The sequence below is a fragment of the Epinephelus moara genome, chromosome 23 (genome assembly GCF_006386435.1).
Source record: "Epinephelus moara isolate mb chromosome 23, YSFRI_EMoa_1.0, whole genome shotgun sequence".
NCBI classification, from domain to species: Eukaryota; Metazoa; Chordata; class Actinopteri; order Perciformes; family Serranidae; genus Epinephelus; species Epinephelus moara.
The window spans coordinates 15,048,177-15,074,835 of NC_065528.1; the positions used below are offsets into that span (position 1 = coordinate 15,048,177).

Consider the following 26,659-nt stretch of genomic DNA (forward strand, 5'->3'; position numbering starts at 1 on the left):
CCCCCCCCCCCCCCCCCCTAAAAGCAAAACTGCACATTTCAGAGGGGCCTTTTATTGTGGCCAGCCTAAGGCACACCTGTGCAATAATCATGCTGTCTAATCAGCATCTTGATACGCCACACCTGTGAGGTGGGATGGATTATCTCAGCAAAGGAGAAGTGCTCACTAACACAGATTTAGACAGATTTGTGAACAATATTTGTGGAAAATGGTCTTTTGTGTATATAGAAAATGTTTTAGACCTTTGAGTTCAGCTCATGAAAATGGGAGCAAAAACAAAAGTGTTGCGTTTATATTTTTGTTCAGTGTATATGTAGTTTTTTGTCGAGCCACGAGCGTCACATAGGTCTACATTACCAAAGGTTTAATCACTTGACGACACCGACTTCCATGTGAGCACTGCGAGAGAGGACAGGGAGAGACCCTGTGCTGCTGCCAGAGGAGCCACTGAATGAGTTCCCTCTGAGCGGTAACTTGCTATAAGAGTGAGAAGTCCGGGGCTGTTCATAAAACCTCATTTCGCTTTTTGCCATGCTTTTTGTTGCCGTGGGTAACAGTCTGTCAATATGTCAACAAGCCGAAATATCATGAGTATCACGATATGAATTTTCATATGATTTTAAAAATCATACCGGCATTACCGTGAACAAGTTGATACGGCACACCCCTACCATTGTATAGGGATAGGTTGCCATGAGTAGATTTAGCTTCCTTCTGCACAGTGATACATCTAGCTGGTGTAGTTTGGTTGAAAGAAAGAAAGTAATTCCTACATGAAACTACTCACATCAAGGTCTGTGGATTATCTTGAGTAACCAGGTCATGATTTCTGTAAAGAGACATTGCTGTTGAGTTTTTTTTAAATGCATTTTTTGACACTTTGAGCACCACAGGCCGAGTGCCATCAGGTTCCATTATACTTAAGAGAAGCCAGACATCTCTACGGTCGGTACCTCCAACAGTGTGCAACACACTAAAACAGTCTAGACTGATAAATAGTGCTACAGGTAAGAGGAAAAATATGTATTTTTGACTTTGGGGTGAACTCAACACGTGCTGACATCACAAGTTGGATCTCCAATCAGCACAGGTGCAACGAGCGCAGACGTAGAGGAAGCACAACGGCCAACAATCACAGCTCGTACTACAGGAATGTTTCCTCTTGGCAGCAGACCCTATATACTTGGCAAAACTTCGACAAACATAAAAAAAAGTCCTGTCCTGGTCACACAGGGTGAAATGTGTTTTTGTTGTGTAAATCAAGCCTCTGGCAGTGCCCTTGGTTTCTCTGCTGACTGGCTGAGATCTCCTACTGCGTTTTGACGACCAGCACCAGTGAAACAGACATAATGAATGTTAGACATCCAAACAGAGTCTGGCGCTGCTTGCAGTCTCCATATTTCTCCCACTTTCTGTCTGTTGTTTGTTTCTCTCCTTCCTCCCCCACTTTCTCTATTTCTGCTGTTTTTTCTTGCTCTGTATCTCTGCCCTCGTATCCCTCTCTCACATGTAAAAACACATATCGCTGCTCTTTTGTGCCATTAAAAAAATTATTCCGCCTAATTTCATGTGCCACCTCAGGAATACGGCAGCATGTCCTTATGTAATCAACTGCAGTCTTTTCAAGAAACTGAAATGATTTGACTGCTGACACCAAAATTATTTAATTAGAATTAATCAAATTAAAAGTAGCCTTGTGCAGAAGTGGTGATAATTCAGTCTGCAGCCTCTTCCTCCTTACATCACTTCTTCAACTCTGCTTCCTCCTATGCATCTTAATGGGTTTTCATGCCTGGAGCAGATTCAAGGCTGGAGCGGGAATATGCTGCATTGTGGTATATCTGGCTGGTTCAATAATAACTCATATGACAACACTCTCAGCTATCACACAACCCCCAAACTGTCACTGCTCCACCACTGTGCCTTTGGGTAGACAAGTTCACCCTGAATAATTTAGCCACAGCAGTCAGCGAGCGAGTTTGCCCAGAGGAAGTTCCTGAAAAGTACATCATGTCTACCCCGAGGCACGATTCATGGGATGGTGACAGCTTCAGTCATGTCTGGAAGCTGAGGATGTGGACAGCACTAATCACCGGTAAATTCAGGTATATCAGACTGTAATGGAGGACATGACCAAGGGCTTGAGAGGCTGTGTTCACCAACACTAACAAGGAAGTCACCATAGCAATTTTAATACGGTTACAATAATTCAACCTGGATGGAAACGTCTCAATACAGCTGATGGACACATATAAAGTTCTTTAGGCTGGAATTACCATTTACATAGGCTGTTCTTACACGTGGTTTGTACATAATTCTTGAAAAGTAATACACCAAAATTCATATAAAACCTATGTAATCATGTGCCAGTAATTCAAGAATAACCCATGTAATCAGTAAGGCTGCAATCAAGTGACCAATGTGCTGACAGGAGTAAAGGACAAAGTAGTATAAAGAGCGAAAGTCCATGTAAGGAGGCAGGTTGGACTGGTGGATGGTCAAACAAGACAGGACTTTACTTTTGGAGACAGGTGTCCGGAACCGTGTGAAACCAAATTAACTGAGTTATTTTAAGGTACGTTGTCACTAGTTACAGGCAAACGATCAAAATTCAGTATTTGATCATCAAAAAAATTAACGATCAATTATCGATTAATTGATACGCGAGTATTTTAAAAGAGAGAAAACAAAAGAGTGCAGTGCAGACTGTTTCCGCAAGAGAGCGCAGCTGCCCCAGTTTTGAGCTTTAACCCCCCAGGCCAAAGAGGAAGAATGGCGCGCATGCGCAGTTCACCCCTGGGTGTTTACAACCGTTGCCAGCCAGGGGTTACAGGCTTCAGTTTTCAGCGAAACCTCCGACTTTCAATGGCGTAGTGTTTTCAGAGGCCTCAAGGGAAGCCGCCGAGGCTTTGGAGAGCGATGAGAGCCTCCGTCTGTTTATGATTTTTTGCCTGGCATAGGTCCGACGGGACCTATGCCAGGCATTGTAGGGGAAACACTGCGACTATCGAGCAAAATTATTTGTGATCAATCAAAAGCCTTTGTACTTGTACTTTGTAGACTGGTTTGATAGTGTTTTAGTAATTGCAATTTAAATCTGAACACTGACTTTCCTAAAAAAAGACATTGTGGTTCACACCTATTCCACCTTCCCATGAATTAGAGCTACAATCAGTTAGTTTTCAACTATTAAATTAACTGCCAACTAACTGGATAATTGTTTTGAGTACATTTTTAAGAAACAAGTCAAAATTCTCTGATTCCGGCTTCTGAAATGTGAATATTTTCTGGTTTCTTTACTCCACTGTGACAGTAAACTGAATATTTTTAGGTTGTGGACAGAACAAGACATTTAAAGACATTATCTTGGGCTTTGGGAAACTCAATACTCTATACTTTTCACCCTTTTAGACATTTCATAGACTGAACAACACATCAATTAATCAAGGTAACCATCATAATCGACAACAAAAATAACTTACTTGCAGCCAGTGTTGGGCTTGTAATTTATTATTCTTTACTCTTTAGAAAAGTAATTCTACCACTTTACTTACCTGTCAACAGTAATTCGTTACACTACTTGTTACATTACTTCTCTGTTAGACCCTGTAAAAGTCTCCTCCAAAGTCACACTTTGCATGTGTGCTGCTGTGTAAATCTCTGTGGTAATCTCCCGTAAGTGCAGCTAAGGCTAGATGGTTTGCAAATGATTTTTGCCTGGGGGTCATTTGTTGCTTTTGACTGGTATGTACCCAAGGATCCGTCTAAACATGGGAAGCATAAAAAAAAATCACAGCAATAGGCAACATTTCATTCACCACGTATCCAGCCACAAGCTTTATTTGTTTTTTTCTTGTTGTTTGTTGATTGTGGTCTGCTGTCCACGATAAAAATCTAGTTTTGTCTGTTTAGCCAGTGTATGAATATGGCCATTTGAGTTTGAGGTCATGTTTTTTTCCAATGGAACGAATCTATACAGATGATTATTGGGTTTCAAATCAGTAGGGGGTTGACAACAAAAGTAAGGTTGTAACTAGTTATTTAATTTTGGGGTAACTGTAATAATATTACTCAGATTTTAGTAATTTGTTACATTACTTGTTACTTGGAAAAATAATACTATTACTGCACTAATAAGCTATTAATGTCCACCACAGGTTACAGCCCTAGTCAGAAGATCCAAAATTTTAACTGCACCCTGTTGCACTTCTGATGACCGGGATAAAAAAAGTATCACTTCCTGTGTGGAATGACAATTTTGAACTACTGTAATCCTGTACACAATATATCAAAATAGTAAATTGTGAAGTGTCTTACATGAAGCTATGGACTTTGCCATGTCCTGTAGAAGTCAACTACAACATTGGTAAGAATTAAATATCAACATCTCACCATGATGAGGTCAGAAATGGCTTTAAAGTGTTCTGTTGTACACTGTATTCAGTTTTAGAGCTTGTGTCACTACATCATTTTTACATGGTCCTATGTGAACATATGCATATTGATCATTACATTCAGTCGAGCTTTTCATCGTGTTTCTATTTTCTGTTGCCTGTTCAGTGTCACTGTGGCCTTTAGCCAATCCCAGCATGCACTGGGCAAAAGGCATGGTACATGCCGATCTCTGATAATATAATAATAAAAATAGTAATAACTTTATCTCCCTTCTGTCTCCTCTCTCTCTCTTTCTCACACACACCCACCCACACACACACACACATACTCCACGAGCGTCCTGTTCCGCTCTGCCAGGCTCTCAGGACCACCTGAGGGTACCGCATCACAGGTTTGTTTTTCCTGTATCTGCTCCATCAGAGAGGAGCAGGCCTCATTAGTGTGTGGCCCCTGTAGGGTCCTGGGGCCCCTAAACCCACACAGCCAACCTCCAGTGGCCCCATGGGCCCTGAGCCCCAAACACAACAAATCACTGAAACAAAAACGCGTGCTAGCATCCCTAATGCCCAAATCTTTACACTTCAAAAACACAATTATGCTAATGCCAGGAATCATTTGCCATTCCAACTCTGATTTAATGCGGCCTTTTAGTGGGGAAAGCTAATTAGAGGCTTTAATTAACATGTGCGACACAAACTGAAGAGAAGTGCGAAGGAGCCTGTCGATCATGGAGGAGCACAGCGAGAGCGGTGAAAGAGGGAGAGCGAGAAAGGGAAGTCTGAAAGCTATGCAAATGAGGCGAGGGAGCGCCACGGGGAGGCGTGGATATCTGCCGCTACAACGGTTTCTGTAAATATCACCGTGACCCGTAGACAGAGCGGAGTCGGCTCATTAACACAGATTGGAAGGTGTCACCAGAATTCAGCCCACCAGGGTCAGCGCTGATACGATGCAACCTGAGCTCAGCGAGGGTACCATCATTAAAACTGTGACAAAACACAGGATTTAAGATCATGTCCTGAGATGCAAATATTCCACTCCAGGCACATCATCTTTTCCTGTATAACTACCTCAGGGTGGGTGGCCCGGTGCGCCGCTGGACACTCACTGCACCTCTACACTGTGCCTCAGAGCTGAAGATATATATGCCGCCTGAATGCACACCATGATTGCATTTATAGGCTTCTCATTAACACAGATTGGAGGGTGAACTCTGCACAACTCTGCATTATTGTTGCACAACTTGAGCTCTGTATACCATCATCATCATTGCAACAGGTAGATACAAACAGCTAGCCAAAGTAATCACCTCAGGTTTTTTTGCAGCACTGCAGTTTTTTCTTTGGATATAAACTGGGCCACAGAGAATAGGAAATTGAAACAGAAGATTGGAGCTGAAAATAGGAAAAAGCCAAGGAAATGTACCTATTAATGTCTAAGCTTTTATTTTGTTTCCACTTAGATTCACAAAGTTCTGCAGCACAAAGAATTCACTTTAACATCTAATATAAAAGGTGTTTCAGGGCTTTATTCATTTCTCAGTTTTATTGGTGAAAGTACCTTTTGTGCCGCCTGTTTAAAGTGCTTCTTTTTGAGATTTCATTAAAGCACATTAGGCAGCTGCGATGTAATTTCCATACTTGATCTATTTGACAGTATTCTATTTAAACTATTACCTCCTGATTAGTAGATTATATATTGTATGGCAATTTTAACCATTTTGTATATAATCTTATCCATTTTTAAAACAGCATGTGAGGTGGTTATGGAGTGTTTTAATGTGCTTAAATTTGTTTTTGCACATATAATACAGTACAATAGATTTCATTTCAATATTTTTCGTCTAATGGCCAAATTATTGTTTACTTGAATCTGAGTCAACAACAGTGTTCATTTTGTTTCATGTGTTCAATTAAAATGTCTACTGGGTCTGTAAAGGCTGTATACTGTAGGAAAAAAGTCATTATTGCTGCAGTCTGAGTCTCTGCAGGCAGAAGTCACTTTGCTTCTACTCTGCCGAAAGCTCTCAGCGTACAAATCTGACTACATGGCTTCAATCCTGTATGGGCACTACAGGGTCTCCTCTTGGGGATCAATGCAGCAGCAGGAGAGTGAAAGAAGGAAGAGAAAAGTGCAGCTTCTCCGATGGTTACATGTGTAGCCACTTTAAAATTCATAGAAAGAACAGTTCAACCAAGTCCAGGGTCAGGATTACAGTTTGAGTATTGATCGCCATTCTCTAAAGTTTCTCACCTTTTTCACTTGGTTTATGTATTTTTAACTGATCATCCATACACTGTAGGGTGTCCAAATATGCAGATGAAGTCAATGAATGTATAGTATGTATTAACAAGGATGTAGGTTTTGTTTTAACATTTAGGGGGACATATATGAAACAGGGATTTGGGGGGTCCTCCGCCAGAAAATTTTGAGTATCAATCACTTAATTTATTGCATTGTGGTGAATTTTTCTGCATCAATTTATTTGGGGGGGACAGATGCACATGTTCTAAATACTGAGGGGGGCATATCCGCTCCATCACCCCTCAAAATCTACACCTATGTGTAAAAGTAAAGCTATACATTCAATGAAATTGAACCACATGACATTATGTATGTTCTATTATGTTTTTAGCATTCTGTATTTACCTGCCTTTAATTTTAGTAGCCTTCATTGTTAATGGCAGGGTCCGCCATTTCTGCACGATTCATAGGAAACAGTGAAGCGCATAATCCAGCATTACTGTTTTTAAATTCCTATTTGCATGGGATTAATATTACCTGGGGACCTCTGACAATTTGTAATGACTGCAGAGGTCATCTGTGACGTTAATCCCATGTGAATCTGCCCGGTGCGTAATTTGTCACGTAAACATTCCACCGCAAATTACCTACAATATTTTGCCAAAGACAGTATCACATTATCAAGGGATAATAGTAGTGCTGTGAGAATCAGCATCTTATGATTTGGGGTCATATATATATTATTTATTTATTTATTTTTTGCAAGGTGTTTTGTTTTCTCCGCACCTCATTTCTGCCTCTTTCGCAGTCGAGAATTATGGCGGCTACGTTGGAAATTATAAATGAAAGTTTCGACAGCGTTTTGGGTGCAGGAGGTTCATCTCACTACACAGCACGGAGAACCGTTTGCAGAATGAGCAAGCTCAATCATAAGAGTGTATTCTCAAAAGATGATGAGATGGATGACGTGAGAACGTTGGGCAGAATTGGTTTGGTTGGTTTAAGCCTGTTAAAAACATAGAGCTTAACACTGGTGTTTCTGTGTTGTGTAGAGTGGAGTAACAAATGACCCTCAGCATCATATCCGGGATATATGGTCATTAAATTCAGGTAAAATACAGACTTTGTGTGGGGGGTAATTATTTCTAAATCTCATGAGGTCCCCTGGTAATACTAGTCCTGTGCGAACAGGGCTTAGGAAACAGCCCCAGTGTTTACTGTTCACTCTCCTAACTGTGTATCAGAGACATTACCGCTAATGCAAACATGAACATTCATTAATCCAGCCACTTCACATTTAAAGTGATCATCTGTCTAAACACTAGGGCTGGGAATCACCAGAGATCCCACTATACAATATCATCACAATATGTTTGTTATGATACAATATTATTGCGATTTTAATGCACTGCGATACGCTAAGTATTGCAATAACATATACTGAGATATACTGCAATTTTTTTTAGCTTTTTTCAGCTGCAAATTGTGTCCCCAAACATTAGCAACATCTGTTTATATAATTAGATAGTTTTCAGTCTGTTAATCTCTCCTCAATCATCACAAATGTATCTAATTTGCTGAACAATAAAATTATTTTATCATTCTAGCAGGCTACCAAAGGTTTACTTTGTTTTTTGCAATAATCAAAATTTATACTTGACTTAAAATATTAGATGCATAGATGCATTGTATCGACTCCCTCCCAACCACATGGTGGCTTTAACTGTGAAGCACTCAGACACTTAGTGCTTACCACAATCTACAAAAAAAGACATTTTTTGCATTGTTTTGGCCAACAGGTCAGATTTATGTAATTCAGAGAGTAATGAAATGAGAAGGAGCAGCAACAGCGCACCTCCAACTCATCAGCAATGTAACCAAGTTTACTGTGTCCGGCTGAAGACTACATCCGCAGTGTGCAGCATGAAATCAGATTGTGGCTGCGGCTTTTATTGACTGACCTCTTTATTAAAACAACATGAGTTTGTTTGGCTGCGCTGTAAGCAGCTCCGCCACCTGCTCTTCTGTTGTATGTCTAGTGCCTGCTGTGGTGTTGAATCAAACTTGCCAATATCTTTTTTGGATTTAACATTTCATTCTGTTCTTTTCTGCAGTAACGTTAGATCATCTTTAAGTGAGTACCGAATTGAAACCTTGAAGCCATGACCAGAGCACTACGGTTATGAAACACCATGAATACACTTGCCTTGTCATTTTTTACACATCGATTACTGCTCTAACTTCATAATGTCTGAGCTAAACTTTGGGCTACCATCCATCATTTCAAGGATCTTTGTTATTAATCTGTGACAGGAGACTGAAAGAGTAGTGAGGCTCACCTCTGTGTTCAGTCTTCTGAGGTTCAGTCTCTGCTAACAGACTTCACGGCACACCATGTCCTCTTGACCTAAAGACAAGATGTACAAAAGGAAAACAGCAAGAAATTCAGTGTGAGAGGAACAGTCATGCCCAGACTGAATGATGATGATTGCTTCAGCCTGGAGGCAGATATATTTGCAAGGGCAGAGTTTCAGAGTTTCAACAGACATTTGTCACTAATGCAATAAAATGTTTGGGTAAACTATGAACTGCTTTACTGATTTGGTTCACTCACATTGCTCTCATATTGTAATATTTGGCCGCAGCAGGCCAAAACAACGACTACACGGTACTTTATCTAGCCAGCAGCGAACACAACTAGCCACTAACTAGCGGAATTAGCATTTAACAGCTAAAGAGTCAGATATTTTCTTTACACAAGCTGGTGACAAAAAACAGACCGAAAAGGAGTGTGGACATTAGACTTACATTCACCTTGTGGAAAGAAACACGACACCAAATAATGTTAATGTCGCTCTGTGTCTGCTAAATGCTAACATGCAACTGTTTGCTAACACTGTTTGAGCTGTCAAGTTGAGGGTGATGATATCGCTTGAATCAGCTGTGTATACTGTGATGTGTTCACTGTCATCACGTAAAATCTGCAAGGCATTAACTGCAAGCCGCTGACAGACAGGCCTCAAGTCTGTTTCACTCGTTGCCGTGGAAACGTCCCAGCAACGTCGACGTAGAGCCTACGCCGTAATCTACACCATGTTGCTAGGCTAATTTATACAATGTAAAATGCCATACGCTTGTGCTAATAATGCTAACATATTCGTTTGGAAAACGTGTTTAGTATAAGACAGTTGTTGTGATTTGGAATGGAGCTGAATTTTGTAAAGTCACCTTTGTTAAATGTTGCTGTTGTCCCTGGCTTCATATGAGAAGAGGAAGTTTCCGCTAGCTGCTAGGCTAATTTATACAATGTAAAATGCCATAGGCTTGTGCTAATAACGTTAGCATGTTGTATTTGTGGGGAAAATGTGTCCATAAAGACAAGTGCTTTGTCTGTGAACGCTGCGAGTTATAGTGAAGCCAATTTGTGTGTTCGTGTTTGAAATTGTCTCTATTAAGCCATGTTTAATGTGCGTTTCAGGTGTGTTTTGAATCAACTCAACTTTACAGCATTTCACAGACACAGACACCCACCACCAACTAGTGTTTTGGAAGTGTAACTGCAGAGTGACACAGACACACTACTGCACAAGTATAAATGCTCACAATGGCGTAGGCTACGGCGTAGGGTCTGCCGCACAAGTATAAATCCCGCTATAGCCTGCACATGTTCAATAGACTCATGGGCGATTTATGAGACAATGGGCCCCTGGGCACAGATGTGCAAAGGACCCCACCACTCATCTCCTACACAGGAGCAAGACCAGGCCCCTTGCAGCCATTTTTTTCAGTGGCCACTCGCGGTATTTTAAAATCCCCTGTGGCCCAAAAAGCATTTTCCCCATAGACCAATACTATAAAAGAAACATCTGAGAAACTGTTGACCGTACAACTAGAACTGCAACCAAGATTAATTATGACTCTATTATAAATTTTTGATCCATGTAGAGTTTATGTTTGTCAAACTTTCCTTGAGCTGTGAACTTTGGATTTGGACAGGTTTCAGCACGCCCAGACTTGCTGGAATGTACCCCGCACCAACGTCCGAGAGTCCACAAGTGCAGTGAAGTCTGGACTTTTGGATTCAGCCATAGTCTGTATAAAAATAATGGATGTAGCCATTGTCACATCACCCAATGGACTCCCATTCTGAAGCCTCGAGCCATCATTATGTTGGTTTTTTGTAGCCAGAAGTGACCATATTCAGATGAGAGGCTGGAGTTGTGGAGGCGCCTGGTAGACAGCTTGTCACTCATGGCAGCACTGCCCTTAATTATGCTTAACTTTAAGTCAAAAAGCAAATGGTTGAGTTATTTAAAAATTCAGCCTCTGCACGGTTGTCATGAATGTTGAAATTAACTATAGAGACCAAACTGTTTTTGTACCAGGCTGTAAACATGTTTATTTCTGCAGTAAAGTTGAGCATTTTAACATGGGGGCCTATGGGGATTGACTTGCTTCTGGAGGCACCCTCAAGTGGCCATTAGAGGAACTGCAGTTTTTGGCATTTTTACTTTACTACAGTATTTTTACTTCACAACTTACTCCTGTTAAGGTCAAAAAAGTTTAAGTAGATTCCATTAGATAGCCAGGACAGTCTGTCATTGAAAAAAGCCACATTTTGACATTCAGGATTTTGAAAACTACACTAATTTGCCTGATGGGGGCTCTAAAATCTCTGACTTAAAAGGCCTTGGCTGCCACACATTTGATCTGACAGTTTTCAGTGTTTTTAAGTTGATGAAAAAAAGTCTGTCATTGATCTGTATTCTGTTGATTCAACTCGAATAAATGAACTGAACACACATCGTTCACATGTATTTTACCGCCTCAGTGCAGCGTTGTTCACAACAGCACATGTCTGCACTCACGACGTATCAAACAAGGTGCTCTTGTTGAGGCACTGCCTGAATTAACTATGCAGCAGGGCAACACACACATCCACTTCGGAGCATCGCTCCCAAGGTCAGTGACTATTAAGTGGATATAAAATATGTTCGTCACTAATGTGATACAGCAGAAACTTTTTTGCCTGAGGACATCAGGGATGGATGGAAATGCATGAGGTGAGCTGTGCTGAGCCTACTAAAAAAAGTCACACCTGTCTTTTGAAGAACAAGGTTTAAATGGGTGGAATGTACCTCAGTACATTCACTCAAGTACAATTGAGACACACTTGATTTTTCCATTTTATCCTACTTTATGCTACTCCACGATATTTAAGAGTAGTTTTTAATTGATAACAGTCATTCATCATGTGAAGTCAGATACATATCCTTAAATATCCTTTGTTCTTCCAACATGTGTTCTCAATGTGCTAATTGGCAAACTAGCATCTTAAATCCATCCAGTTTCCCCTTTTTTTAATGACAAATACAGACTACTGCCATCTGCTGGTATGGAGAGTTATTACCTCTCACGCAGTCATAAAGCGTATGTGTTTGTTGGCTGTTGGCCGTGGTCTTTGCGGTGTGTGTTCAAGTGGCCGAGACACAGGCAACATGAGGGGACACAACAGTCGGCCTTCATTTGGTGTGTCGGGGTCTTTGGGCTCGTGACTCCTTACAAAAAAGTAGAGTCTAGTTGAAGCCCCTTGCTGTGTTGGGCCAAAAACCATATAAAAGAAGCTGCAATTCAATGAACAATAATAACATAATGTGTAGCGCTGCAACAACTAAATTGTGATTAGATAATCAAAGAAAATAAATGGGCAACAATTGTGATAATTGATGAACAGTCAAGCAAAAATGCCAAACTGTTGCTGGTTTTAGCCTTTAAAAAGTGAGCATTTAATGTTTTTCTTCATCATTTGATTGTCAACAAAACATCTTTGATTCAAATCAAGCAATTTTAAGATGTTACTTTGAGCTGTGGGAAATGTTCTTGGGTGTTTTTCAGTACTTTTTATTATTCAATAGATCAATTAGTCCAGGAAAAAACTGGCAGATTAATCGATGAAAATAGTCATTAGTTTCAGCCCTTATAATGAGTATTTCTTAAAACTAAAAGTGCAGTTTGCTGATAATAGTTTGAAATGCAGGACTTTTACTAAACTTATAATGTATTTTTACATTTGTTAAAGCTCTGAATATTATCAATCACTATTGGGTTAAAACAAAAAGCAAACTAATTCAACTTGCGTCTTTTTCCATTACAAGCTTTTTCTAGCAGAAAGCTCCAAATTGAGCGTTTGGGAGAAAACATGAGGCATATTTATTTGAATATTTGGGTGAAGTAAGTAAGAAAATAAAGCTTAAATTCACTTTCAGCTTTGTATTAAATATTAATGAAGGAATGTAGAAAACTGTGTCCAGATTAGGTACCACTGGTTCTGTTTAAAAAATATTTGTTGCCAAAAAGTAGATGCAAATATTTGAAAAATGGGGCCTCCACTTAAGTGTGCACGTATATTTGTATCTGTCCTGAAAAAGCAATAAACTCAAAGAGAATTCTCATTATGTCAGTAAACAGTATTTCATAGGGCTCATGAAGAAATCAATATAATGTAGAGAGCGACGGAGCTGAAAAAACAAAATGGTAGTGTTGCTGAGGTTGGCATCAGAGGGGCCTTTATAGTGAACTTGATTAAAAGAAAATTGCTTTCAAGTGCTCTCAGCAGGCTGGGAGGTTGAGTGGGAGTGCTCTTGTGTGTAGCGCTGGTGGCGTTTCACAAACTAGGCTTTCAGGGTGAGGAAACAAGATGAAGAAATATTTTGAAACTGCCTGAGGACAAAGAACGAGGAGGCACTGGTGACATGGTGGCGCAATATTACCGCTATTATCATTTTCAATACATTTTCATTTACATACCACTTCTGGGACTGGCGAGATAGAATTCATTTCTGTCGCGAATTGTTTTATTATTTTTCACCAACTCTCTGTGATTAAAGGAGTTTAGGTTGCTATGTAGAATAACTTTTTTGTCGGACATTTAAAACTGTCTTATATGATTAAACTACAACAGCATTTAAAATATGTGTTGGTGTTGCTTCTCACTGTAACTACATGAAAAGAGGAAATGTTATATTCGTGTGTGTGTGCGCGCATGTGAGTGAAAAAAACCCGAAATCACATAATTGTGGATTTTATCTTGTTAAGTATTCACCTGACAGGAGTGTCAGATGAATCGGGGTCTTTAATTTTGGAACTGTCACATTTGTGTAATTTATTCTCTCTTGAATTGAAAATGACATCAGGAGATCAAATCCTGTCCCTGACTTCCATGAAACGTTCACCTAATTGGCTTTTAAACTGTGGAGCGAGCGCTGGTGAATAATTTAACTACTTGGTTTTAAAGTAGTCTGACTTTGGTGGGAACGCTATTGGAAATCCATTACTGTGCAGGGGTTAAACTTTGCTACTTCTTTAAAGCTACGATCCAGAAATTTTAATTTGCATTTGATTTAAGTTTTGTTTCTCATCCAGGAAGTCATTAAACCATCTTGTCAGTGGAGTCAGGCGTGAACCCAGGAGCAACCATTTTATTGTGTTTAAGGTTTTCTTTAAGCATATTCGTCTTTATGTTTTTGCTTTACAGGTCAAACGGATCCAAAAAAAAAAACTGCAAATGAGAATTATTCATGGCGTCACCTCTATGCGTTGGGCTTACTCTGAGTCACACTAACATTGTAGCACACTGTGTAAACACTGGTATCTGAACATCATCCGAAATTCATTTGCATATGCATTGTAGTGTGGCATAATAATCAACAGACCCAGAGAGATTAAACTACAACAAGTCTTCTCAGTGAATAATGTTACATGATTAATGAGTCTGTTACCTCTATAGGTGTTTCCATTTTTGTTACATTGTGTCAATTTTGTTTTTTTAATTAACGATTACAGATGTCAAAAATAATCCGGAGGCTGACTACATCTTTGTGCTTGTATTGTGTTTAAATTGGAAATGTGCTTATTTGTAAGATGAGAAAATCGATGCCTGTCTTGTATCTGTTCCAGTAACATGGAGCTACAGCCAGCAGCAGGTTAGCCTAGCTTAGCATTAAGGGCCCTCTCTGCATGTCTACAGATATTTTTTGGATATTTTCTTCCACATTTTGACCTGTCATCCAAACACAAACAGTTTTAAGTCACTAAAAGATTATTAAAACGCCCTCTCAGGTGCATCTGTTCAGTCTGTTCATCATCTCCTCAATCTGCAAATTCCCATAGTTGCTTGTGTAATTACCGCACGTTAACAACAACAATGGCGTACTACTGGTTTGCCATCCCATTCCGACTCCCAGCTCGTCAACCCTATCGCTTCATCAATGATCTTGGCATCAGAGACGGACACACAAAGGCACCTTTTGCTGCAGTATGACACGCACAAAGCGTGTCAGTTTTTGAGGCAGCGGACAACAACCCATGTCATCATATACCACCACTCTGTCAGCGGACTTTGGTGTCAGACATGGACGCAGAGCGGCACCCTTTGCGGCAGTCGGCAACAGCTTGCAACACCACCATAATAGGGCTTCAAGGAGTGAGACAGTCCGGGTGGGAGGGGAGGTGTATGGGTCAAACAAACTCAGGACTTTTACCTGCCGTTTGTGTCCCGTGTGAATTTTAAGCCAAACCATTATGTTTTTTAACACCTCAGCACATGTATTTGATGCCTAAACTTAAGGAAATCAGCCTCCTAACAAAGCATTTTACCTATGTTGTAAGTTCAGTTTGAAAAAGACTTTACATTTCCTGTTTAAAACGGAAGTGTATTTTGAAAAGACACAATGGATTAGACAAGCATGAATTGACACGCCATTCATAGTCGCGTTTCCATTACAGTTTTGCACAAAATAAATGCGATATTTCTAAAGTTTCGACAAAGTACAATTGCGACTTTCAGGTGTTTCCATTAAAAGGTGTTTTGCGTATGAGCCGTAATTCTCATAAAATCTCGCCCCGCGAGACTCCACTTTGTTTGCGGAAGTAAGATGGACATTCCAAATCTCTTGCGAGCTGGGACAATCTTCTCAGTTGCGATATACTTCTATATCGACACATCTGAAAAACCACCTCATGAGAGCGTAAAAACTTTTTCTCGATATTTGAGAGGTTTTTTTTGAAAAGTAGGTGTTTCCATTACCAGTTTTTTATTGCAATATTTAGGTTTTGCGCATTTCTAGGGTTAATGGAAATGCACTTCATGAACATGCAAAACAGATGCAGGAGGGTCCCTAGTGCGTTATATTTTGACGCGTATGTCCACTGACATAGGGCGGTGTTTGAGGAGTTGGGATGATAACGTGTTAGGTTTGCTGACATTCTGTTAGCACGGCTTGGTCTACTGAGTACTTTACACTTAAACTCTACATTGCTGCACCACTTCCCAGATGAATGGAGGAATTTGCTGTACCTAATGTTTTTGTTTAACTCATTTACGTTGGCAGCTGAGACTTAAAGTTGGCCGGAGATGACGGTTTTAGATCAGGCACAGTTGAACCAGCAGAGTAGGAATGTTTTCGATGTCCAGATCATTACTCGTATGTTTGAGTAAGTTCCTTCGTCCTTATATCAAAGGAAATCAATGATGATGAGATCTCCAGTAGGTGGTTTTAAAAAGGTAATGTACGTCTTTACACTTTCCCACCTTTGTAAAAAATGAATTCCTGGAGTCTCCGTGGTTGCCTGCCAAATGTTCCCCGCCAAGAAAATAGTACAGCGTAATTCACTGTAAAAACACAACATGGTGTTTTCTGTAAATTAAATCAATACAATATAAAGTGTTAATTTCCCCTGTTTCTGGTCTTAATACTAAGATAAGCTAACCAGCTGCTGGCAGTAGCTTCATATGTTCTGTACAAACTACTTCTCAATGTCCAACTATTCCTGTAAATATTCAACATTTCTATCCAAACTTATTTCTGTTTGCTGCCACTTGGGTCTGGAAGCAGTCCCAGCATGCACTGGATGAAAGAAGGGAAACACCTTGGATGCGTTGCCAGCAGTTCTAAGAGACACAAGTCATTAAATTTAAAAGGCTCCGGTCTATAAAATGTTATACTCTTATCCAAACAGACTCCAATTCCTCTCTTAAGTTTGTCATTCACTTTTTTTTCTGGAATCTCAGAGATCTTATTTTGTAAAAGAAACATTGAGATGCAGCTGACAGTAGCTGGCAGTGACTTGGCGTAAAAGACAGAACATGTAGCCCACAGACAGACACGGAGACAAGACGGGACACTTCAGTGACCACGCTCAGATGGGTGAAATCCCCCGGTCCGACAAACTCATCCCACACGATCGATAGCTGCTGTGACAACAGCCCCTCTCGTCACAGGCTGGAGAACAAGCTGTTGTGAAGGTCTGAGAATGGAAGATAGGCCCCCGGAGGGGAGGCTTGATTTACGAGCCCAAGTCAAGATAGAGGCACAGTCGCCCACGTACTGTGGACGGCCTTCCTGCCGCATCAGTCTCCCTCTCCCTGCCTGCCTGCCTGCCGCTGTACTTGTCCTCCCTCCAGTGTCTATTTGCCTGCCAGTTGACAGCTGAAATGGGCTGAAATGACATACCACCCAGAAAAACATTTCATTCTGTTCCTTACCTTCACTTAGACTGCTGGATAGTGAAATCCTAAATGTCACCTTTAGCTTGTTTTAGCTATTTTTTTTATAAGCTTGCCCAGGAGGTGGTGATGCTTGTCCATGTTTAGAGAGATAATGCGGGAGAGGGTGCTAATTTCAACATGTCATGTAGCCGCCGACCACTGGGAGAAACAAACCGGTGACATTCAGGAGGTTAACAGTGCTGCTAGACAACACAACCACCCTGAGGTAAGAAACACAATGCATTATGTTGTGGGGGGCATATCACCTTCAGGCGATCGTACACTCGGTGGTATCTGTCGTAGCAGACATTAGGCAGAGCAGAAGACAAATATTGTATCAGCCTCACTCTGATGGCTCACAAACGGCTCGCCTCGGTTACTGACTGCAGTAACGTTTACTGAATGAATGTTGGGTTTTAAAATGGGCCAGTGGGACATTTTCCACATATTGTAACTGTTTTCAGGCATAAAGAGAAATATTAGCACAGTAAAGATAGAAAAGAGATGGCTTTCTATGGTTTATTAGATTGTGAATAATCCCCATCCGTCCACATATGATGCAAACGTTAACAACGATATGAAACAGAAAAAGGCTGTACTTCTCAATTTAAAGGCCCAGAATACCAATTTTTAAGGTGCAACAAGAAAACAAAATTTCCACCAAACGTTTGAACAGTTACTGTTTCACTTTCGAGATTTTTTCTTGTTTTCTATTTTTCACAGTGCTTTTCTTACTGGTTTATAAGTGGGCGGGGCTCAGCTGGTATAAGGTGATGTCACAAATTCCATGCACCAATCAGGATTTAGCAACATTTGAATCCTAATCTTGTGACAGTTGGTGGGTTGTTTTGTTGCGGTCAATCAAACCATATGGCGCAGATAAAATGGATTTTAAAGTGTTAAACTCTGAATAATTATCCTTTAAGAATTAAACAAAAATGAACTTTAATTGTTTTGTTATGACTATTTGTTTTAAAGATTTGACCATAAGCTTTTCGGGGCTTTAAAGTTGACACATAACTGCTCCTCATTCAGCTAATCGATAAATTGACCAATTATTTCAGCTCTGTTTAACCAAGACTTTCTATCACGTCCCTGAAAAACTCCAATACACTTATCACTTTCTGAACTTTGTCTCTAGCGTGGGAGTTGTTGTAGGAGTTTGGACGTACTGTATGTGCTGTTGCACTCGCTGTACTTATTTAATGTAAGTAACTGTGGCAGCCACAGTACCTACAGCATCTTTAGTGTGAAATATAGATAGAGACAGGGTATATGAGGCACCTTTAAGACATCTAAGTGAGATCTGTCGACCTGTTTAGCACTGACCACACATTCAGGCAATATTTCAAACCCCAAAGTCCTTCCATCGTACAGTTCCCCCTCTTTAATTTATCAGGCTGCTGTTGAGCGAGTGAAGACACCCTGCCTCCATCTCTCTCCTGAGCCGTATCAATATTCATGGGTCTGCCGGGTGCGTTTGTGCGATGGCTGTCTCATTAGCCTTTGATCCCCTTGCGCGAGGCCTGTCGGAGCGTTGATGCGCCAACAACAGAGCGGCGTTTGAAGTGCAGAGAGAACAGCTGCTTGCATTGATCTCCATATACTTTCTTTGCCATCCACGCGCACGTCCACACATACACAGATGCTGCCCACAGGCACATGAATACATGCATCTACTGTAGGACTACTTAGTACAGGCTGACCTCAACACTGCAACAGCTGCAAGGGTATCACGCTTCTGACTGCTTTGCAGTATGTAAGGTAAAATATAGAGCTGAAACAAGATGTCGATTAATCGATAAGTTCGACAGAAAATGAATCAGCAACTATTTTGATAACCGATCAATTATATGGTCATTTTCTAAGCAAAAACGCCCAAAATTCAGTGCTTACAGCTTCTTAAATGTCAATGTTTGCTTTGATTTTGATTTTTTTAGCTCTCCTGTGATAGTAAACTGAGAATCAGTGGATTTGGGATGCTTGGTCAGACATCACGTTGACATTTTTCACTATTTTCTGACATTTTAGACTTAAAGATTTATCAGTTAATCACAGCTGAACAATAAGGAAAATCAAATATCACTTTTTTTTTTCTTTTTTTTTTTAACCAAACACTTCAATATCAATACTATGGGTGCGTTCAAACAATATTTACGCAGTAAGATTTTTGCTAAATAATCATCACTGACGTGGATATAATATCTAAGTGGGTAAAGGCAAATAATAAAACAGCTAGAACAGTCTGGTAAGTTCAGAAAATGACATCACCTTACTGAAATGCAGCCTTTAAAAGCAGGAAAACAGCTACGATATTGTGATACCTAATATATCATATATCACGATATCGCTATAATATTGATATATTGTCCAGCCCCACCATTAATCAAGAAAATTAACTGAAAAGTAACTGTTAGTTTCAGCCTCTGTTATCTATCATAAAACTATTTTAATCCCCAATCATAGGATTAATAAGCAGCAGGATAATGTCTATAATCTGTGAAATGACAGGCTGAATATCACACCTACATGTCGTCTCAATCGAGGCACGTAGCAGGATAGCCTTGTGCTTTATGCTCTAATCAACAGGTATTATGCAAAACACACCATGCCTGACATTTTCAGCGATGGCACAGGATTGTTTGAGCCACGAAGAATAAGATCCATGCTGAAAATTAATAATGAGGTGCTTCAACAAGATAGGAATACTAAGACGCCGAATTATACTGCAAGCTGGAACAAAGCAGCGAAAAGCTCCGTAACAAGCTCCCATTTGTCTTTTTACAGAAGTACTTGCTGAATCAATGACATTTTGGACAATCCTACAAAAAGTTAAGTGTTTTCAGTTTTTTAAATGTATGTTATATAATATAATCCGCACTCTTTGTGAATCATCTACAGTAATTTGCTGAAAAGTCAGAGAAAGCAGCCAAAAACGACATGACATCATATGTTATTAAGCCAAAGCACAACTACTGCTTTACCACAACACCACTGAAGAACACAATGCTCTGCTCAGTTGTTGAATTTCACTTGGCATTATCCTCATAAAGCACAAATGACAGGCAAGTTGACTTCCTCAGTAATGTTAAGACATTTTTCTCCCGTGCAGCCAGGAAGGAGAAGAGGGTCCAGTTAGTATGACATCATGACATCTGCACAAAGACGGTCCCTGCGCTAGTCCACTCAATAATTCTCCACTCAGTTCTGAAGCGGTATCTGCTGTATGTGGCGAGCACAGTTTAAAATGAAGACTTGGGAGCTTGTCTGGGCTATTGCTCCCCTGGGAACAGGTTAACAGATCGATACCGCCAATGTGGCTGATAACATTAGAGCGTCCTTAATGGCACTAATGAAGAGAGTGGTTGACAGATACTCGGGGAGACTTAGGTCATAGAGACAGTGTGTTGGCCGCGGAGCCAGTTTAGTACATAAAATGGGGTTACTGGTCACATTTTGAAACGTATTTTAACGACTGTTGTTGCACTGCACACTATTCATTCATTATTTCTTCACACTTAAGTAATAGTACAGTATATTATGTCCATTTACAACAATAGATTGAGATCATGGGGTGTTAAATTCAAGAGGAAATGATCAAAAATAGGTGTGCATTTGTGCAAAAACAATCACTCTGAGAATTTTGAAACTAATGAATCACTGTAGAAATCTCACACCAAACAAGATAGGAGTAAAAACAAGCGTTGGCAAGGTCTTAGTGATGTGTTCTGTGCTGCACGCCAACTGTGAGTAAAAAGATGGGAAGAACAGAAACAAAATCAGTGCCAAGTTTTTGAGGTGATCAGCTCTTTTCAGTGTCCTTTGTAACATCAGGTCACACTGTGCTGAGAATGAGTCTGATTGCAGGGAATGTTATCGGTCTTCAAATGTCAAAGAAACTACATCTCAGCAGAATCGCTGCTGACATTTTGATAAATCAGACCCCATTTTGCTCCACACACACACACACACGCACACACACACACACACACACAGAAAGAGAGAGAGCAACCTGCTGCTGAAAAGCCTCGGCAGGATCTTTGCACACACACACACTACTTATTAACACCCCCAGTGCCTGACTGCTGCTGGTCCACAGTCCTGATAAAGACGAGGAGAGAGATGAAAGGAGGAGAGGCACAAAGGAGACAGACAGTGTAACGTACCTCACAGTGGACGTCTTGGTTTTAACTTCAGGAGCTGCTGGGATGCACCGGGCGAGGCGGGACCGTCTTCTTCCTCTGTGTCTTCTCTGGGATGGAGACTCAGGAGGAGAGCTGCTCCTTCGCCGCCTCCTCCCCGCCTCTGGCTCGCTCTGCTACTGTCTCAGCCCCTCTCACTATCATACCTCCCTCCCATGCTGCTCCCCCTCCTCTTTTTACTCCTCCCCTTTCCTATAACCTGCTCCCTCCTGTCTCTCCTGCACACCACCCTACTCCTCAAACTCAAGGGTGACAAAGGAAATAAAGGCTTTTATCATTAGTTTTTTAGGAGAATGTCTCGGCTGCTTTGCTAAAATAAAGGTGAGTATTCTGAATTCTATGGTTCAGAAAATCCAAAATCTGTGTCATGCCATTACATATGTAATATTGTAATGTGACTAGAGCTATTATTTTAATTACCTGATTATTTTTCAAATTAATCAATCATTTGTCTATAAAAAGGTTAGAATAAAACGAAAGATGCCCATTATGATTCCCAAGTCCTGCTTGAGGTATCTGCATTTTTTGCTTTATCCAACCGACGCTCCAAAACCCAAAGACATTCAGTTTACTGATATATATGACGAAGAAAAGCAGGAAATCCACACACTAGAATAGAACCGGCAAAGGGTGACATTTTTGGTTACATTGATTACTCGACTAAATCTGCGTTCACATGCATCAGTCAGATGGCAAACGGGGTATCATTTTGGTGGACGAAAGCAGGGCGGTGAAATTAGGTGAGGCCAGAACCCAAAGATATTCAGTTTAATGTGAGTTATGATGAAGAAAAGCAGAAACAGAAACAGACCTAATCAATGACTCGACTAATGCTGCGTTCACAAGGATCAGTCAGACGGCGAACCAGATATCATTTTAAAGGACGAGAGCAGGGCAGTAATATAAGGTGAAGCTGAAACTTGATATTCAGATATCAGATATTCAGTTTATTGCCATATATGATAAAGAAAAGTAGCACATTTAAAGATTTGAAACAGAAAAACATGTACGTTTTTGCGTAGAGCTATCTCAACTAATGCTGCGTTCACATGGAATCAGGCAGATGGTAGACGAAGATTGCCGTTCAAAGTTAAAATATTTTTAAATTTTTTGGCAAGATGAAAGCAGGGTGCTAAAATTAGCTGAGGCAAGAACCCAAAGATATTCAATTACTGCCATATATGATGACGAAAAGCAGAAACAGACCCAGCAAATTTGTAACATTTTTGGTTAGATCGATTACTCATTTAATGCAGCGTTCACATGGGATCCGGCAGACGACAAATGGGATATCATTTTAGTGGACGAGAGCAGGGCAGTAAAATTAGGCGTGGAGAAAACCTGATATTCAGATATCAGATATTCAGTTTATTGCCATATATGATAAAGAAAAGGAGCACATTTAAAGATTTGAAACATAACCAACAAAACACACAACATTTTTGCTTAGAGCTATATCTCAACTAATGCTGCGTTCACATGGAATCAGGCAGATTGTAGACGAACATTGTCGTTCAAAGTTAAAATATTTTTCAAGTTTTTGCCAAGACGAGAGCAAGGCGGTAAAATTAGGTGAGGCCAGAACCGAAAGATATTCAGTTTATTGCCATATATGATCAAGAAAAGTAGCACATTTAAAGATTTGAATCAGAACCAGAAAAACGTGACATTTTTGCTTAGATCGATAACACAACTAATGCTGCGTTCACACGGAATCAGGCAGATGGTAGACGGAAAACCTGATATTTGGTGGACAAGAGCAGGGCAGTAAGCTTGGATGAAGCCAACAGTGGGAATGGTAGATGGCATTGCCGTTCATAGTTTAAATATTTTTAAACTGCTGTCCTCCATAATGTAATTAAAAACCGGATGTTCCGTAGCTCCTTCACACAAGGAGAAAACACGTACACAAGAAAAATTGCATTAAATAACAAAATATAACAATTTTTTTTTTTTTTACATTCTTTGTAAACAATACGGCATCACCACTGCAACATACTGTTATGCATGTTTCATTTTACCATCCTAAAATTTTGTCAGACTGTTAAACTGTTTTTCTTGAACATCCCGAATGTGCTGTCCGTCTGTGATCTACCGTCTGCCTGATTCCATGTGAATGCAGCGTGATCTTTTCAGCTCTGTTTCAGACTCAAATGATGGTCCAGTGTTGCTCAGCTGTTGCGTACAGATGAGGTAAACTCAGGCAAACGCCACGATCATTTATTGATCTCTCTTATTAAAATGACATGACTCTCAGGAGGAGATGTAGATAAAATGAAGCAGATGAGTTAGTGAATTATTTTTAAGATTTCACATCATTTATACAGTGTGGGGAGTGTGCAAAATGGGGATGAAACTCCATATCAAAAGGCTGTTGCTCATGTGTTGTACATTCAGTGATCGTATCTCATCGTTTCTCATAGCTTTTTCCACCATCTCAATGAAAAGAAACACATACAGACAGAGAGGCACTTATGGCTCAGTAAGGTGCTTTGGATAAAATGATAGCACCCAGCTGAGTGTTCCCACCACTGACAGGTGGATAAGATTCATCTGTTACCTGGCTTCTTTGAGTCAAATGACCACTCACGGATTCTTCAGCACTGGCCAGTTCTCAGTCTGTCTCTCTCCGTCTCTTTCCCCCTCTCTTCCACAGAGAGCCCTCCACTGCCTCTGCCCCTGTTTCCATAGTGACACTTCCCCCGACTCTGGCTCAACATAATCAAGTGAACGGGATAGGGGTGGGGGTTGGGGGCGAGAGACAAAACTGGGAGTGGGTTGAAGGAATGGCCAAGATGAGAATGATAGAAAAAAAAAGGCAAACAACGAAAGACAAAAGGAGCAAATAACGAATAAGGAGAATATCAGTTAAGACGGTTTGTCAGGGGCAAACAGTGTCTTCTCTGCCTGATGTTGGGTTCAGATCAGGTGCTTTGAAAAGCATTGGCATATGGTTGAAATAATTATCACGCTCATCAAACAACTGGATGGCCACTTGTGCTTTGTGACAATGCTCCCATCAGGGTAGAAATGAATTATGGGATAGAGTTGATCAATCTGAATTTTAATGTGAGTGGTGCTCAGCGTGAGTCTACTGCATGATGCCAGGCAGAGTCGGGGTAAACCGCCTCAAACGCTGGAATAAAAATGATGTAACACATTTAGACCAAATAACCCATTCTGCCACAGCTTTTCTGGCCACGCTGGCGGCATGTCTCGAGGGTTGATCTGTCAATCCAGCACTTTGAAACAGTACTGGACTGACACTTCTTAAAATATTGTGCAAACATTCATGTTCCCCAGAAGATGAATCCAAGCAACCCGCTTGTTAAAGTGTAATTAATCCACTGAAATATCTCAACCACCACTAGATAGATTGGCATTAATTAGTACAGACATTCATGTTCCCCAGTGGATGAAATGTAATAACTTTGGTTATTCCTTAGCTTTTATATCTAGCACCATCATCAGGTCAAAATTAATACTAATTTAAGGTGTGATTAAGGTGCGGGTAAAGCAAAAATAGATGCTAAATGTGTCAGAAACCATCCTGCCAAATTTGAGTAATTAAAAAAAATCACCAATATTACAAAATTACGTTTCAAAATCATGATAAAATGAGCAGTATTCTCAGCTTTGCTCAAGAATGAGCCACTATGAAATGACTGCTCTTGTTAACCCAGTAGCACAAAGCACATACACCCAGAGCCGAAGAACGAGCAAAAAAAAGAGCTGCTGTGAAATGACAGACTTTTGTTAGCTGCTAACTCAATAACACAAACCATACACAACCTGAGCCAAAGAACAAGCCGCTGTGAGGAGACAGACTCTGGTTAGCAGCTAACCCAGTAGCACAAAGCACACACACACCGAGTCAAGGAATGAGCCACTGCTAAATGACAAGATTGTTATTAGCAGCTAACCTAGTAGAACAAAAACACACACACCTTGAGCTGAAGAACGAGCCACTGTGAAATGACACACTCGTTAGCAGCAAACCTATTAACTTGAAGCACACATGCCCCAAGCCGAAGAACGAGCCGCTGTGAAGAGACAGACTCTCATTAGCAGCTGACCCCGTAACACGAAACACACACACCCCAAGTCAAGGAATGAGCCAATGCGAAACGACAAGATTATTATTAGCAGCTAACCTAGCAGCACAAAGCACACACACCTTGAGCCGCAGAACGAGCTACTGTGAAACGACACTCTCGTTAGCAGCTAACTTATTAGCATGAAGCCCACACACCCCAAGCCAAAGCACCACCGGCTGTGAAGAGACACCCTCTCGTTAGCAGCTAACCGAGTAGCACAAAGCACACACAGTCCCCAAGCTGAAAAATGAGCTGCTGCAAAACAAGACTTCCATTAGCAGCTAACACAGTAGGACAAATCACATATAACCTAAGGTGAAGAATGAGTCACTGCAAAAAGGCAGATTATCATTAGCAGCTAACCTGGTAGCGCAAAGCACACACACCCCAAGCGGAGGAACGAGCTGCTGTGAAATGACACGCTCTCATTAGCAGCTAACCCGGTAGAGAAAAACACACACACACCTTGAGCTGAAGAACGAGCGACTGTGAAAAGAAACGCTTTCGTTAGCAGCTAACCTATTAGCATGAAGCACACACGTCCCGAGCCGAAGGACGACCCGCTGTGAAGAGACACCCTCTCGTCAGCAGCTAACCTATTAGCATGAAGCATACACGCCCCGAGCCGAAGAACAACTTGCTGTGAAGAGACACCCTCTCGTTACCAGCTAACCTAGTAGCACAAAGCACACATGCTCCCTCAGCTGAAAAATTAGCTGCTGTAAAACAAAAACCATTAGCAGCTAACACAGTAGAACAAATCACATATACCCAAGGCGAAGAGCAATTCTCGTTAGCAGCTAACCTGGTAGCACAAAGCACACATTGTATTTTCTATAATCCCTCTCTAAAATTAAATGTATGATAATAATAATAATAACTATTTAGCACTCTGCTTTTATGTTCAATAAATCTATACAACAGGTTAAATTTATGCTAATGCTATCACTGTTTACCTAAAAATCAGCAGCGAGAGCCCCCATGAGGCATAAGAATGATTGTGTTGGTTCAGATCATTACTTTGCTGCACTGATCACCATTGATTGGGATTACCGTCGGCTGCTGTTCTTCTTGTGTGATCAACAAACAGCAGCAAAATGGCTTGTGAACTCACCAGTTCTCTATTGATCCCTGAGGTGTTGTGTTGCTGCCTGCCTGCCTGCCTCCCTCCACCA

General features: G+C 40.7%; 1 long non-coding RNA gene across 2 annotated transcripts in view; it reads right to left on the reverse strand.

The window, feature by feature from the left end:
• The window catches only part of LOC126385210 (uncharacterized), a 66,906-nt gene extending 45,401 nt beyond the window's left edge, over nt 1–21,505 (reverse strand). For both annotated transcript variants that reach the window (XR_007569408.1, XR_007569409.1), the window contains exons 1-2: nt 21,352–21,505; nt 8,979–9,046 (exon numbers count right to left, since the gene is read on the reverse strand). This is a non-coding gene — a long non-coding RNA (uncharacterized LOC126385210). The remainder of the gene's footprint in view (nt 1–8,978; nt 9,047–21,351) is intronic.
• Nucleotides 21,506–26,659: the final 5,154 nt, after the last annotated feature.